This window comes from Danio rerio, chromosome 3, assembly GCF_049306965.1.
Source record: "Danio rerio strain Tuebingen ecotype United States chromosome 3, GRCz12tu, whole genome shotgun sequence".
NCBI lineage: Eukaryota > Metazoa > Chordata > Actinopteri > Cypriniformes > Danionidae > Danio > Danio rerio.
The window spans coordinates 40,510,153-40,527,055 of record NC_133178.1 but is presented as its reverse complement, the minus strand read 5'-3'; the positions used below and the strand labels follow the sequence as shown (position 1 = coordinate 40,527,055).

Sequence of the window (16,903 nt, the reverse complement as noted above, 5' to 3'; positions counted from 1 at the left end):
AATACGTCAATGTAAGACGAGGCCACAGACACATTCAGCCTATTAGGGCTCCAAGATAATGTGACAGATTGTCGTTATCTAATTTACGCACCATTTGGTTGAATATAAATTATTTTACTAGGCGTACCTTTTTTTTTGTATTTCATGTTAAAAATCACAAGATATTTTTTATTTGACACTATTTAAATTAAATATTCATACTAGTCCCTCCCACAGTGAAACCTAATTGGGCTGAAGCACCCTCCTCAACTGTTTTAACTCTTTAAAAGGCATCTGGTTGATATTTTGTGCATAAGTTATCTTCATTCATTCATTCATTCATTTTCTTAGTCCCTTTATTAATCTGGGGTCGCCACAGCGGATTAAACAGCCAACTTATTTCATTTTACAAGACTTGAATGTATCATCAGTAGCCACAGGTGTTAATTTTAATTTGCCTACATGTGCATTGTTGACTCTCAAAGTGACTGTAGCTGTTGGTTTTAGTTATTTCATTTACGCACCAGGTTTCATTTTTAATCAATCTTTATTGTTCTGCTATAGAATAAAGTCACCTTTTGAACGCTCTAACAGTTATTAAATTAACAAACTTGTATGATTTAAATGGGGAATTGTGCCTTTTAATGATTCTTTTTCAGCATGTAGGCCAAGCTCAAATCAGGTTAATAACATTGTGTTTATAAAATCTCAAACAAAAACGATACAATTCTTTGTCAAAGAACAAAAACATAAACTAAAGCCCCCATGTGAAGCTATCAAAAATCAGTGTTGTGTTTCTGTGATTAAAATAGCAAAAAGCTGATGAATACAGTGGAACTCCAAAATCATGTAACGTGGGTCGGGAAAACCAGTGCAAACTGTACAAAAAACTCCTACACATGTAACTTGATCAGAAGGCATTGTCAAGAAGTGTCAAAAGAAACAGATAATTTTACAAGTGTATAAAAACTTGGACAAGAGCAAAAGTTCACGTTTATTATTCCCTCTGTCAAGTGTATAACAACGAGAGCTGATATGAATAGGCAATATTTGCATTCTGCAACAGCAGATGAAGGCATATTGTTTTTCATGAGCTGAGGAGAGGAGTTTCCGGGTCTCAAAGTTAATAATGGTGCTCATAATTATTAGTCAAGGTTATATATTAATGCAAGATGAGCAAGCGCTGTAGAATTGACAATGTGTTTCAGCCATGTCTTATAAAGCCTTTGACAAATATTAATCAAAAGCATTGGGGGCAAGTTTTGTTGGTTTCTTAATGCCAAGGATGATGTCTCTTCTTCAAGTCATATTTCATATTCAGAAATAGTAATTAACATGATCACACTGCTTGTAATATATATATATATATATATATATATATATATATATATATATATATATATATATATATATATATATATATATATATATACAAGGGCGTAGGTTTGCGCTTGACTTTGGTGGGGACTGGGGACGAGTCACCCCCGCCAAGAATGAATATTGTTTATATATATATATATATATATATATATATATATATATATAATTTTTATTTTTTATTTTTTTTATATATCGCTATTTATTATTTAACTGCTATTAAAATGTATTATTAAGTAATCCTCTCACAATTTATTAAGTTAAATTAAATAGTCATGCGTATAGCTAAGAGGGGTCAGGTGGTTTAAAAGACCAAAAGTTGGATTATTATTATTATGTTTGAATTTATCTTATTATTCAAATGGACAAATTCTCACTGAGGAAGGTTGAATGCGCCGGCCAGTTTGTTATTTGCCTATAGGCTTCAGTTTTTAATTTAAATCAAGTTTTAACAGATTTCCCAAAGAAAATTATGATAAAAAATTGTATTTTAAAAATAAGTATATTTACATATTTGAAGAGTTTAGATGCAAAAAACCTCTAAATGCCATTTAATATTTTCTTCTAAAATTAGCATTTTTCTCCAACTCCAGTGTGTGGACTCAGTGATTTTACTTTTATAGTGACAGATACGTTCTTTTAATTGCCTTTAAAGTGAAATAACTGAACATAAATATACAAGGCTGAGAAAAATGCTCATTTTACATAGCATTTAGAGGTTTTGGCATCTGTACTGTACTTCATTTCTTTATTCTAAGAATTTAAAGTCCTAATTTATAGTTCAAAGTATTTTTATTATTTATAAAACTGTAATAAAACTTACAGTTTAAATGTGTAAATAAAGCAATTTGACAAAATGGTAGGAAATAGTTTTGGTACATCAAAAATAGTAGCTGTAATAACTATCCAACAAGATTATCCAGCAAAAAAATAGTTCTTAATATGTCACTAAAATGTCATATTTATACCTTAATTAAAAAGAAAATCAGGTGAATACCTGCAAAAAGGTTCCGTTTTTCAGAAAACAAATAACCCCTTTCAATAAGCTGGCTACAGGCCTGTAAGTGTCATGTTAAAATAATGTTTATTAACTGATAAAGAGAGAGTTTAATAAAGACTTTCGTTCATTTTTCGTACAAATTAAACATGTCTCATAGTATTATTAAAAGATGGAGTACAGGCTATAGTTTTTCTGACAAATTGTTTCAACCAAAATTGGAGATGTTACTCTAAGAGATTAGGAGAACTGGCAGGGTCATACGTTTACATGTAGGTGTTTATTCTGCAGTTATTTTTCAGGGAATATTGTTTACATGTGACTCACACTTTTCGTTGAAAAAAGCTCTTATGTCTACCATTTTTTGCTACCTCCATCCTCACTTGTGCGTGCCACATACCTCACACATCGGGAAATTCCCCCCGCGCAGTTGTTTTGGCGCTTGTTTGTATCTGAAACTATGATCTGAAAGCAGCCACTCGCTTTACAGCAGGGAAAGGCACAGCCAATCACAATGTTCATATGTGTTTGGGGGCTCTGCGACTCGAGGAGAGAACGTGATTTAACCCTTTCGGCATGTCTATGTTTATACTGACAGCGCGATGTTTTAAGTGAATTAAATTATTGGTGGGGACATTTCGGTAGTTTGTGGATATTGGTGGGGACACGTCCCCACCGTCCACCCTAAATCTACGCCCCTGTATATATATATATATATATATATATATATATATATATATATATATATATATATATATATATATATATATATATATATATATATATATATATATAAAAGGACAGTGCTTATTTTAAATGCTTAGAATCTCGGAGCATCAGATTCAGTGCATTGGTGGTCGACGACAGCCGACGCCTGTCTGAGCAGACCAAAGAAAGTGACGCTTGACTTGCCACCACAAGATGGCGACAGAGAGTCCATAGGGGAGAAAAACAGTTTTTCTCAGTATAAATTTCAAACTACAGCAGAACAAATCATTACAAATCAGGTAAGCGACATTCTGAGTCAATTTCTTTGTATTTTGTAGTCCTGTATTCATACCACAGAAACACAGTTAGTGTTTGCTATGCTCTGTCTTTTTCTGGGTTAGTTATTGTGATCACCCGACTGCGACAGGGAAATACTGGTAAATCACTGTAGATTGATCCTAAAAAGATCTTAAAATCTTGATCTTAAAATGTCAGCAAAATAACCTGTTTTGTCATCACTTTAGACATTACGGTAGAGAATAATCGCTGAGTGATGTAATCTCAGCCGGCATCATAAAGGCTGCATCCAGATACTATTGAAAGGCTTCTGCTGTTCTGAAGTCAGCTGCAGATTTGAATGAGTGGAGGAAGAAAGTAGTTCCTCATACAAAAGGGTTTTTGAGACTCTCCGTGTTTGATTTTCTTATTTATACACAAGATTTTGTTGTCGAATTGATGTATAAATGCAATATCACACTCATAGCAGTGCAATGGCTGTATATCAACACTGGTGGGGAGCACTAAGACACCCAGTATGTAAGACACCCTTCAGTATTTCCCGTTTTATATTTCTTTTTTATATATTGTTTTACTTAAATAATAAATCTTTTCCAATGCTTTATTTTTTTTATTCAATATTTATTTAATTTCAGTTAATAAAGCATATTTAACAAGTATCTAACTAAAAAATACATATATAATACAATATGATATAATATAATTTTACTTTTTAATATTTTAGTAGTACTTTATTTTTGCATTCAATAATAAATGTTGTTAAATATCTTGTAAAGTTGTAAATATAGTTTTGTCCTCTGGTGCTATAGCTTAAATCAAATGCTTTTTTCTTATCCAAAGTAAGAAAGTCATGCATGTTTATAATGACTTGAAGGTGAGAAGAGGATTTTCATTTTCCATAACCTATCCCTTTCACTCCACCAAGTAGACACTTGTGAATGAAGTGCCATGCTTCAAATAAACAACTGTCAGTGTAAGAATCCGATATATGCTTCAAACTTTATACCAAATTCTGCAGGTGCGACAATAAACACCCATCCACAGCACTTCAACCCGACCTTTAATTTCACCCCAGGAAAAGAAATCTGTGCCGTAACAAAGCCATCAGCCAGACGCGCTGAACTCTACAGGGGTTCCCTTCGTTCATTTCCCCTCATTTTAAAAGCCATCTTCACCTTGCATCAGAAAGACTTCACTGATGGTCTATCATACCTCTTTCGCTTTTTTACTGCTCACAACTGAACCAAGTAGCGTGTACTGTAATTTCGGCAGGGAAAATGTCTCCAACAAAAGGAAATTTTCCTGGCATGAGATGATAAATGGGCAGCCAAACAGTGCATCATTTTCCAATTTGGATCAAAATCAAGCATGTTTTCCCCATATAAACATACTTAATTTGAATCAAAGTGAATATGTTAACATCTAATTAAATTCATGTGTGATCCTTGTTGTATTCCTCATAATCTTTCATCAGGAGAGTTTATGCGGTGCTTATTTAGAAATTCATAACCTTAATGGTCTTATCAAAAATATTTAAATGTAATATTTTGGAAGTTGATTTTGTGACGGATGACCTAAATATAATTTCTACTTCTTTTTGGTTTTGTTTAGCTACATTCTATGATCTTCAGTTTGCAAGACTAAGTAAAAGAGCCCCTGTATTTACAGCAATAATTAATTAATGTGGATAGTGTCTACAACAGTGTTGAAATAGACTGATACATGATGGCACTCTTGGTTTGGAGCCCAGTCATACAAAAAATGACCTGGTCGTTCCTGCCAAATTCTGACCATCTTGCCCCTCAGTAATTAAATTAGAATAATGTTCTTCAGCAGCATCTATTTACACTCTGCGCAAATGGCTAAACAAATTGGTAAAGGCTTTTAAGTTTATTTTAAGTTTTACTTGCTGTAGTATATGAGTCAGTAAGTGTGGAAGCCTGTTCCTATCATAGTGTAATGAACTGGAGTGTGACAATAGGAGTAGGATCCAAATGCAGCTCTATTGGAGTTGTTAGGCAGGCAAGGGTCGAAACTGGAGCAAGCAGTGATATAAGGATGAGCCAAAGCAAAAACAGAGTACACTGAAAAAAACGATTCAAAGATGATTCCTTGAATTTACATTTTTTTAAACAATTTATTTGGGCTGAATTTAAACAAACAAATTAAGTTGAACATTACTAAATTTAATTTGTTTAAATTCCACACACATAAAGACAGACATCATTTTTTCACTGTAAAAAGCGAAGAGGTTGAGATGGATGGTAAGCAATCATAACACAGTATACAATAGTATGATCAAAACAATGCAAGGAAGAACCATTTAGTAGTGTACAGTAAAATAAGACTCAGCACTACATGTTTGTGAATGGAGTATATACTGTATGGTTCATGTAATTAAGAATGATGTCCTTTAGCTGTGTGTGTAATTTGAAGGTGAACTGAAACTGGTGTGTGACTGTGGGGCATAATGGGATTTGTAGTTGACAGGTAAATGACAGGTAGTGGAAAGGGCAACATCATGACAGATTATTTCATGTATTTGTGACTTTTTTTATTTTGCTACTATAAAAAAAAATATTTTATTGCCGTCTCAACTTGCATCAATCAATCTGAATAAAAATGTTAGGTTAAACCTTGTAAATAACTTCAAAAATTTAGTTGAAATCTGACTGACCTTAAAATAAGTTAAAGTAACGTAAAAAAAAACATTTGTTGTAATGACTTTCCATTGCATTGCCAGTTCTAATTTGCAGATATCAAAAGGAACCGCATTTGATAGTTATTATAGGATTGTAAGATACATTATGTAGATATAACTCAGCAATTCTGATTTAAAAATATAGAGTTTCTGTCTCAAAATTCTGACTTTAAAACTCGCAACTCTCAGACTTAACTTTTTTCTGAGAATTACAAGTTTCTCACAATTCAAAATTTATATTGTTACACAATAATGATAAAATAATATAATTTAATTATATATTTTTAAAAATCTTACACATTTATCTCACAATTGAAAATGTTTACCATAACAGTCATACTATAATAGTCTGTTTACTGTATATCTTGCAATTCTGAAAAGAAGAAAAATTCATAAATGTGCGATGTAAACATAAACAGATTAGGTTTATGTCTGGTTTGAGTCCCGGCTGGGTGAGTTGGCATTTTAGTGTGGAGTTTGCATGTTCTCCCGGTGTTTGTGAGGGTTGCCTCTGGATGCTCCGGTTTCCCCAACAGTCCAAACCCATGCACCATAGGTGAATAAGCTATAGTGTATGTTTGTGAATGAGAGTGTAAGGATGTTTCCCAGTACTGGGTTGCAGCTAGAAGGGCATCAGCTGCATAAACAAATGCTGGATAAGTTGGCGGTTTATTCTGCTGTGGCAAGCCCTGATAGATAAAGAGACTAAGCCGAAAGAAAATAAATAAATGAATGAAACCAAGCTTTCATTGTGTGAATTGATCAAACTTGCAAAAAATTTCATTCAGAGGTGGTTTAAACCTCTTCTTTCCTGATCAAAGGGGCACTTGGTCATTTTAAAACTGAAGCTGTAACTTAAAAAATTCTACATTGTGCAATGTCATGGAAATGTTGCAATGATGTATAATGTGCAAAACCACATGCTGAGTCAGAAGTGTCATACTGTAAATAACTGTCCTGTTATTTTTTAGATTCTCCTTTCCCTCCTCACTCTGCACTTGTGGTGTACTTCAGATCTTACAAATGTTAAAAAAAAAAATAATCATAAAACTTAATAAAATCTGCATTTAGCAACAGCCATAGCATTAATCACATTTCAAAGAAAAGTAGTCATTAAGAAATTACACAGAACATTTTACATAACTGTGTCTTAAAAGACTACAGAAAATTGCTCTTGATAGAAAAATAAAATACAGTACGCTTTCATTAAATCACATTCATTTCACACTTATTATTTTCAATTATGTGTTTTATACTAAGTCGCTTATTAAGCCCTTAACTGTTATTCAAATGTAACATTTTTGGTACATATTTATTTATGTCTAAAAATGAACTTATGATAATACACAATGTATCATATGAATAGAAAAATTTTATTTTCAATTCAGAAAGTTGGGTGATAGTTATAGTTAGAGGGCTAAAATATGCTAAATTGTACTTCATTATCATAATAGAGACCTCTTTCGAAATAGAAAAGTCACGTTTCCCTAAATGTCTATTAGTGAAGGTGATTGATTGTAAATAATTCCATGCTCTAAAATGTTTGATACAGATTGGCTGTAAGATCTGGTTTTGATCAGTTAAAAAAAATGCACTTCCCTAAACATTAGTAGTAACAATAGTAACTCATTGACAGCCTACATTCCTGCGACATCAAAGAGCATAGAATCACCAAGAGGCGACACTCAAGTGCAATTTGGGAAAAAAAACTGGCATCTATTTTGGAATGAAAACTCTAATAGAACAACAGCAGCATATAACTCTGTAAAATAAACAAGTGCTAATGATTGTGATAGTAAGTGTTGTATTATCGTCTTTCAGGTTGTATGTCAGCTTTTATTCGCTTTTAAAATAAATAAATAAATACATAAAAAACAAAGCAGCTGCTTGCCATTGCTTCAGCAATAAGATCCAATGTACAGCCGACCGCTTTCACTCCAAAATGGCGGAATCCCGGGCTGTTGCTGGGTGCTGCTGTGGCAATGGAACGTTCTATTGAAAGAACGTTCTATCGCCTCTTGATCATTCTAAGCTCTTTGTCGACATGTGCTGAATCAGAGAGCTGATGAGGATTAGCCAACACACAAATATGTGCAAAAATATTTGCAAGAGGTAGCTAATATGTTACCATGAGCTATTAGATATCCCCGTGTCATTTACATGCACACACAATCTCGCTCACAGAGGGAAAAAAAAAGATCTAAAATGTCATAACTGATAAAAATCTGATCAAATATTGATTAGCAAAGAGCAAAACTCATTTAACTGGTCTATATCTTATAATAGTACGTGGGATATAATCAATAGCTTGCCGTACGTTAAAGGATTTTAAATGCACTTGACATCTAGCAGTTCTTAGCTTCTGCATTGTGTATTTCAAATCCTTTGACACACAGCAATCCATTGATTATCCATTGCATTCTATTCATCACTCCTGTTAATGTCACTCTTTCAGCCACTGTATCTAAAACCAGCCTGCTAAAGTGTCTGAGCCTGAGTGTATGAATATTTAATGAAGCCTGCAGTGTATGTTTATGATTGGCTGTCTGATGCTAAACAGCCAGCAGAGACATTCCATTACAGTTGTGTTTCACATAGTATCTTTGACACTTTAACTTTGGTTCAGCTCTATATAGTTTGGAGCAGGAATTCATAACCCAGGGTTAATAGTACATTAACTCCCATTCAGAATTATGCTTATACAAATATTGGCTAACCAAGGATTTAAAAAATCTTTAGCTGGTAAAATGGATTAACAAATCTATTAGTTTTGATGATCAAGAACATGTTCACATTTTCTTTATCTACATTGTAAAAGCCCGTTCACATAATGTAGCATATCTGGTTGTCTCACACATGGCACCAAATTCATAGTCATAGTTTTGCTATCAAATATTAACCTTCATATTGGTATTGATATCAATATTTATATTTTGAAAAGGGGGCACCATCCATTTGATTTTTAGAGCCTCTTATTGTATTATAAACACAAGGATGACTCGACTTTAATAAGGACGTTCTGTTTTGGTCCTGCTATGGTCACATAATAACATTACAAAGAGAAACTTTCTAACAAGAACGTTTTCACATGGCCCTCCTTAGTCATATAATAACGTTTCCAATATGATTTAAGGAGGACGTTCTGTTTTGGTCATGGTAACATAATAACGTTACAAGGAGCCCTCCTGCAACACTAATTCTAATAGCTAGTGCTCGTGGTCTCAAAATTCAAATGCAAACGCGTTAAACGTGTCTTCGATGTTCAGCGTGCTCAAAAATGAGCATTATAACTGCAGTGTCTCTGGGAGTCGATTCCTGTCTTCGAGTCAATTCCAGCACTTGAGGAATCGAGGAATCGACTCTTTGGAGTCGATTCCTTAATCCCTAAACAACGGCTCTCGATCTGCCTGTCAACAAAATTGCTCATGCGGCTGCTTTCTCGCTGCTTTCGCCAATTTCAGGTAAGTTTAGTCCTTTAAAGCATTCGAATATTACATACAACTGTTCCCGACTCTTTTCTTACAGGTAATTGACATTTGTGTTGAATATTTATTTTATAGTGATGGTTAGAGTCTTGTAAAAGTCCGTTAGCGCCTTAGCATAGGTAGCGCTAGCGTTAGGCTAACGTACGTTACTGGGCTTTTGCTTATAAAAGTTTTACCTTTTCATAACAATGTTTTTTTTGTGTCTATGTTTAATAGGAGATCGTGTAGTATATAGCCTAAAATATCCACTGTACTGTCAAAAACGAATTAAAACCCTTGTGGAAAAAACAGTTTAAACCATCCAACCAGATTTCTGGACTGACACAATTAAGTTACCCTCACAACAGAATAGAAGAGATTTCTAAATACCTGATGGGAGCCTGCTGATCACAGAGACGGAGGAAACATGGGTATTACAAGAAAATTTATTAAATCAATTAATGTTTGACTAGTGTGTTAAGGCGCATTGTTGGTGGGTTGCTATTTTGAGGAACTAAAATAAACTGTGTAATAGACCAGCTGAAAGCAGCACAAATATCTTTACAAATCAAAACGAATTAAAGGATTAAAATATTACAAAATATATTATTTTCTTCATCAATATTAACACCACTGCCTCCATGCCTTCATCTCAGGGAGCTTTTTCAGTTTATTTACGACAACTTGCCTTTGTATAATGTTAGTATTGTTATTATTTATATGCATATTTATATGTTTTATTAAAAAACAAGCTTAGATTAGTCCACTTGTGGGTTTTTGGACTATATGGGGCATAAGAACAGGGCGTGTGTTTGGATACAACTCAGTTTTCTGACCACTTATTGTCCACATTATTGCTTATTTATTAGTTTGCTGGAAATTAGAATTGAATTTAGATGTAGTTTGGGAACAAAATTTTGCACTTAACAAACTAAAATAACTATGTAGGCTTATGGATGTCTTCAGTTGAGAACACCGTTTCCTTATCAAAAGATGTTTGAGTGGCAGTTCTTTAACAAAAGATAAGTGGGATGTAGATATGGAGATTTATATTGTTTAGAATTCAAAATATATTAATTTGCATTATTTTATAAGACTCAAGCACCTCTGTATACACCTGAAAGAAAAAGAAAAAATATTAAATACAAAGTAAGTGAACTTATTTGTAAATATTGTTATTTTTGCTTTTTTTTCAGGCAGCAGAAAGACAACGGGACGATAGACAAAGTGACTACGACACGCACACAAACACACACAGACACAGCATATTAAAAATTTAATTGTTTGACAAATGCTTTGTTTTCTGCCAATAAAGCCAATTTTAGTAACATTTTATTGATTGAGCTCTTTCTGTCCCTAACATTTAGGACAAGAAAATAACATTCTGTGAAGGTCCCCAAAATAACGTCCCCCACACCTTTAAAGAATAGAGTGGAGGAACTATGACATCAATTTGTATGCAAAAACCCGGAAGCGAGTTAGCATTTTAGCAGTTCCGGTTCCCTCGTCCCAAAGTAAATGGGTTTTTTTTAATGGGGTTTCAGTAAAATCGCTTAAAGGGTCACGAAACACCAAAACACATTTTTTGAGCTGTTGACAGTCGTATATGTGTCCCACACTGCTAAAAACACTATTAGGACACCTATATTTCACTAAAAAGTGTAAATTGGTTGTTTTTGCGTTATTTCAAGCAAATTCGTTCTTTCGGTTTGAAACTAATTTTTGAAGCTGCATCACGGTCATGACATAATAGCGTGTATTCCAGCGTGCAGACTGGGCGTCTGTGCCAGAGTGTGTCTTATTACGTCTTACAGTGTGTTGCATTAATGCATGAGTAAGGCTTGGTTCAAACCAATCACCGCGCTCCATTGTGCAACTTCATTAATATTCATTACTGTCACAGTTAGACGGCAGAGACGCCACATTGTGTTGGCAAAACAAGCGTGAAGTGTTGCTTTTATAATTTGCTGCAGTTAGGTTTCGTTTTCATTTTTTCTCTGTAAGAGCTCAGCTGGAGTCACGTGTGGATTAACAGTGTACGCGACGCTCGACAACAATAACTTGCGTGTCTAAGGAGGATTATTGTTTACCTGAGAGCTGTTCTCATCTGCAAACACTGAGATCCGGATTCGCTTGTAGTCTCCTTTTAATAAAGACGCGGCTCTAGTTGCTGGTGATTGTCCTGTTTCTACAGATTTGGTAAGTGAGCGACCAGTGCTCTTTGTTTATTCAGTTTGTTCGTATCGAACAAACTATTGCACCGAGTGTAAACATGTTACCACCACAACCAAACTTTAATCTCGTGTAGGGTTTTTACCGCATTTAGTGACTGGAATAACACACGCTGCTTTCTGACACTACCTGCCGTGTGCATCTAAGTTTCCGTGAAATGCTGAGGTTTTTTTTTTTTTCTCATTCGCCATTCGGTATCAAACATTGCATGAAAAATACACGCTTAGAGCAGTTCCTCCAATCAAATATCTTGTTTGTGGCGAGGGGCATGAATGAATTCCCTGAATGAAAGAGCCAAACTGCAGTTAAAGTCCAACATTTAATAATTTGGCAAATAATTCGACTACAGATGTCCATGTAGGTTAAACACCACTTTCTACTGTGTGTGTGAATTTTGACTCTGAAACTCAGCGCGTGCCCAAATAGACACTCCCACACCATCCCACTTTTTTTCCTTTTGACACTCCCCCCTAAACAGAGCTGGACACGCCCATTTTTTTGACTTTTTCCAAAGTAGAGGTGTGAAAACACCCTGCTGAAACGAGGGGGTTTCATGGCCCTTTAAATAAGGTTCGTGGCTAACACAAACTCAAGATACTTTCACGTTTTGTTCTTCGACATAAAACAAATCAGTTACAGCACACTCTTGATTTTTTAAATCGGTTATGCTTCTTTAATAAGACTGTTGCTATCAAGTTTCTAAATGGGACTACAGGCGATGTCAGGGACATTATACGTCATCGAGCTGATCTGGTCTAGAGTGCAGCTCGCTTGTGTTGGGCATTTAGATTTGTCTGTTAGGTATTTTCATAAATAGTATTTTATAGTCTGTAGTAATTTTCTAAATGGGAATTCAGATCGAGACAGATTCTGTTGTTGATCATTTATTTTAATTAAACAATATTATGACGATACTGCTCACCAGTGCAGCCTGTCTCTGTCCTGCTCTCAGTAATGCAAACGTGTGAATAAATGAATGTTGCTCTGTGTCTTTGATGGAACTTGCAGGCATTTGATAGACTTGTTCCTTGTGCCTAATTTCTGTCATCTGTTAAGGTAAGCAGGCTGTGTTATTTAAATATGTCTTATAATAATACTATGTAGGCAGATTTATACACACAGTTTTAAAACTTTTAGAACAACCGTAAAGCACAACAGATTTATTTCCCACGTAAAAACGATCCAAAAGGCACATAGGTCTTTTAGGTCTTTTTTAGGTCTTTTGCGTATTTATTTGTTTATAATATATAGTGAGGATTATTATATAATAAACAGAGAGATTAACTCTTTGTCATGGAAAATATTTATAAAAAATAAGCTTGATAAGTTGTCTGTAGCAGGTTGGGGCTGACGTCACAGACGAGCGCCCCGAGGGCACTGATGTAGTCTGTTAATAGCCTAATGTTAGCTTTTCAATTCTTGCATTTGTATTTAAGATCCAAAAGTGCTCAAAGTTGTATTTTCGTGTGACGATTATCCGACTGTACAAAACGTGTAAGTGTAATGAACAGTGTTTGAACATAGAGCTTATTATTTGCAATCTTCGAAAAGCCTTTGGGAAAATCCTATAGGGATTTTCACTAGGGAACCAGTTTTATGCTAGCAGCCGATTAGCCTACAAAGTGACATCATAGTTCCTCCACTCTATTCCACATCTTAACCTTCTGGCAACGTTACTAGACAACGGGCTTAACACCAAAAAGGACGTTATGAGAACGTTCTGAGAATGTCACATTTTCCAATAAAGTTTGGTTCCCTAAACATTCTGAGAACGTTCTGAATGTTATGTAAAGGTCCCCCAAATAACGTCCTCCACACCTTAAAAGAACCCAACATCATGACCTTCTCAGAACGTTCTGGGAATGTTTCTAAACAACGTCCTTAACACTGACGGCGACGTTATGAGAATGTATTGAGAACGTTACATTTTCCAAAAAAGTATGGTCCCCTAAACATACTGAGAACGTTCTGAATGTTCTGGAAAGGTCCCCCAAATAATGTCCCTAACACTTTTAAAGAACTCAACATTGTGACCTTCTCAGAACGTTCTGGGAACGTCACTAAACAACGTCCTTAACACCGTCAGGGATGTTATGAGAACGTCACAATTTCCAAAAAAGTATGGTCCCATAAACGTTCTGAGAAGGTTCTGAATGTTCTGTAAAGGTCCCCCAAATAACATCCTCCAAACTTTTAAAGAACTCAACATCGTGACCTTCTCAGAACGTCCTTAACACTGACGGGGATGTTCTGAGAATGTTCTGGGAACGTCAAATTTCTAACTGGGTGTGCAGGAGTGCCAGGAGTAAAAATGTTACTATACCCCACTTGCAGGGCAAGCTGGTTAGTTGTAACATTCTTAAAAAGGCAGATTTTACAAGGTTAATTTAATTTCTGTTTATTTTAAATAGTAGCTATATTTCCCTAGGGTAGAGAGCGCAGCCCTACTTTAAGATAACGTTACTAAACCAATCTGACACAGTTAATTAACTTTTTAGTATAACGGGGTATATGCCGAGCTAATGTGTTTCCCATACTGATACACTTCCGGTGACCTGTTATTGTGATTTGTTTTTTTTTTTGTTTTTTTTTTCCGTTTTACACGGTTCCTTTTACAGCATCGATGTTGTAATGTAATTCAAATACAATCAGTTAAACAGACTTTGGCATCCATTTAGTTGCTCAAGCGTATAACGAGACAAAAAGCCGTTTGCTCGCACGCGCCCGTCAGAATCGGCAGGTTAGCGCAGAAACTCCATTGAATATACTGGGGTAAAATAAATGCTCATATTATAAAGACATGGCGGGGAAAATGTAATTTAATGCAGTGCCTCTTGTACAATCTGAGATTACTTTGTAATACATTTACAAACATATTTATTTGTTTCACTGTTATAGGAAGAGCTGCAACAATTCTGCATTTGTGCATTACTCACAGAATTTGTCAATGCAGAAATGTGGCTTCCAATGGCCGTCCTATCACGATGTATCACCTGCCACACCTTTTTGGAGCAAGAGATTACCTAAAGCCAGTTTCTCAGGAGGCTATAGAACCCTGTCAAGAGGAATATCTTCTGAGAGGGCCATACTCATGTGATGAGATCCACAAACAACACCTGATGAAGCTTGATGTTTTTGAGGAGCTGTATGGTTTCAATTCTGTAAGCAACAATTGTAACAACATACATCACCTGAAATATATACATTTTATTATTTGCATTTGTTGTACATAATCTGTACCAGGTAATCTTAACTGAAAAAAGTGTTTCATTTAGAAACATAAATTAATGACAAAATCATTCAGTGTGCATTCATTATGTGTAAGGTGTATTATTTGAGAAGGCACACACACAGTAAAAATACTGAATGCATAGAGGAAACCATACTCTGTAAGAAAATTGGGATTGTAGTGAAAGTATGAGTAAATAAATAAATGTAAATACTGTAAAAAAAATTAATCATTCTTTATTTAACTTTAAATTGAACCCTGACTTTTTAGTACAGTAGATTTCCATTTGCAGCCACACTGAAATGTTTTAACATGAACTAATGGTGGAAGGTTAAAGCTGAATTACATTAGAAGGTATACCAAAAAAGTAAGCTATTGAACTTGAAACTTAATGCTTATCTATGTGTATCTATTAAATATAAACAATTCAATTCTAAGCAATGAACTTATAAAACATTATTTTTGCTATTTTTCCATTACCCCTAACAATGGACATTTGAAGCAAACGCAAACAAATTAAAACATGTCTTTAGCTAACTGTAACATTCTTCTATTTTGGTAAACTCAATAACAAATCAGCACAGTATGTTCCAGTTGACATTTTGGTCATGATTTAGACAACAATGTCCATGACAGGTTGTGACGGTTGTAGTGTTGTTTAACCAGTGTCCACTAGAGTGTTCCATGATTTGGTATTCTCTAGGAGTGTTGAACAGGTGCGGTGTTTTGCCGTGATTATGTTTGGACCAGATGTGGAGTGTTACCGGTGATGTGCGTTTGGATGAAGACCAGTGCGAGTAGTATGTCCGAATTCATAGAATTCGAAAATCAGTATGCGAGAAGTACCCGGATGACTTACTACTTCCGGCGAGATTCTGGAGTGCGCATCCCATGCACGCTGCGCTGTCCCATGATGCCCCGCGAGCGAATTCATGAATGGAAGTGAAGCGACGCAAATGACACTGGTAGGTCACGTGACCATGACAAAACAACGGATGTAGTTTGTCCGAATTCCATTCATACTTTTCACATTCATAGGCTGCGTCCGAAACTGCCTACTACTCAGTAGGTACTGCATTTGAATGTAGATGTACTACTCGGCCGTTAGAAAAGTACGTTCTATACAGTATGAATGTGAAAAGTATGAAAGTGAGCCATCAAGCAACTTCAAAAACCTTGTTGTTGGTCCCTTGTCTTCATACAACTGTAGAATGTCCTCAGGAGTTTTGAAGGTTTCCCTGAGAATATGTTTGGCTTCTATAGACATGTTGTCCAAAGCATATTTAGGTAGTTGGAGGATCTGTTTGTGGCCAGCTTTCAGCATCAGTTTTTTTATGTTTTATTGTGTTGCGTCACACCCAAATGATCCAGCAGTTCATCTTAGTCATCTCCAATGAGATCTTCTTTTAAGGCACAGGTGTCAAACTCAGTTCCAAAAGGGCCGCAGCTCTGCACAGTTTAGTTCCATCCCTAATGAAACACACCTGATCAAACTAATTGAGTCCTTCAGGCTTTGTTTGAAACCTACAGGTAGGTGTGTTGGAACAGGGTTGGAACTAAACTGTGCAGGACTTCGGCCCTCCAGGAATTGAGTTTGAAACCCCTGTTTTAAGGCACAAGAGACCAGATCTCTCTCTGACTGATTTGGGTATAAGACGAATTAATCAATCATCATTTCATCTGTGACTGAATGCTCTCCAAAAAGAGTGTCACTGTGAAAGCTGTACCCAGGCGAGTTGGAAAATATCCTTTAGTCTTTGCATCCTTTTGCTTAAGATTCTTCAAATTGACTTCCAATCTTCCTCTTGCCATTTTGGAGAAAGTGAAGGCACTCTTATGTCCTCCTCTTCTGTCCACCAGAAGCCTGAGTACACATCTCTGGACACACCATCTTCAACAGCTTCCTTTTCATCTATGAT

The 16,903-nt window shown here is 35.3% G+C and overlaps 1 long non-coding RNA gene across 2 annotated transcripts; it reads left to right on the top strand.

Moving 5' to 3' along the window:
* Positions 1-9,345: 9,345 nt before the first annotated feature.
* On the top strand, positions 9,346-14,973 carry si:ch211-222n22.1. 2 transcript variants are annotated; one of them, NR_137289.1, is given in 3 exon segments: positions 9,346-9,520; positions 10,720-10,750; positions 14,654-14,970. It is a non-coding gene; the product is annotated as a si:ch211-222n22.1 (long non-coding RNA).
* The last annotated feature ends 1,930 nt before the right edge of the window (positions 14,974-16,903 follow it).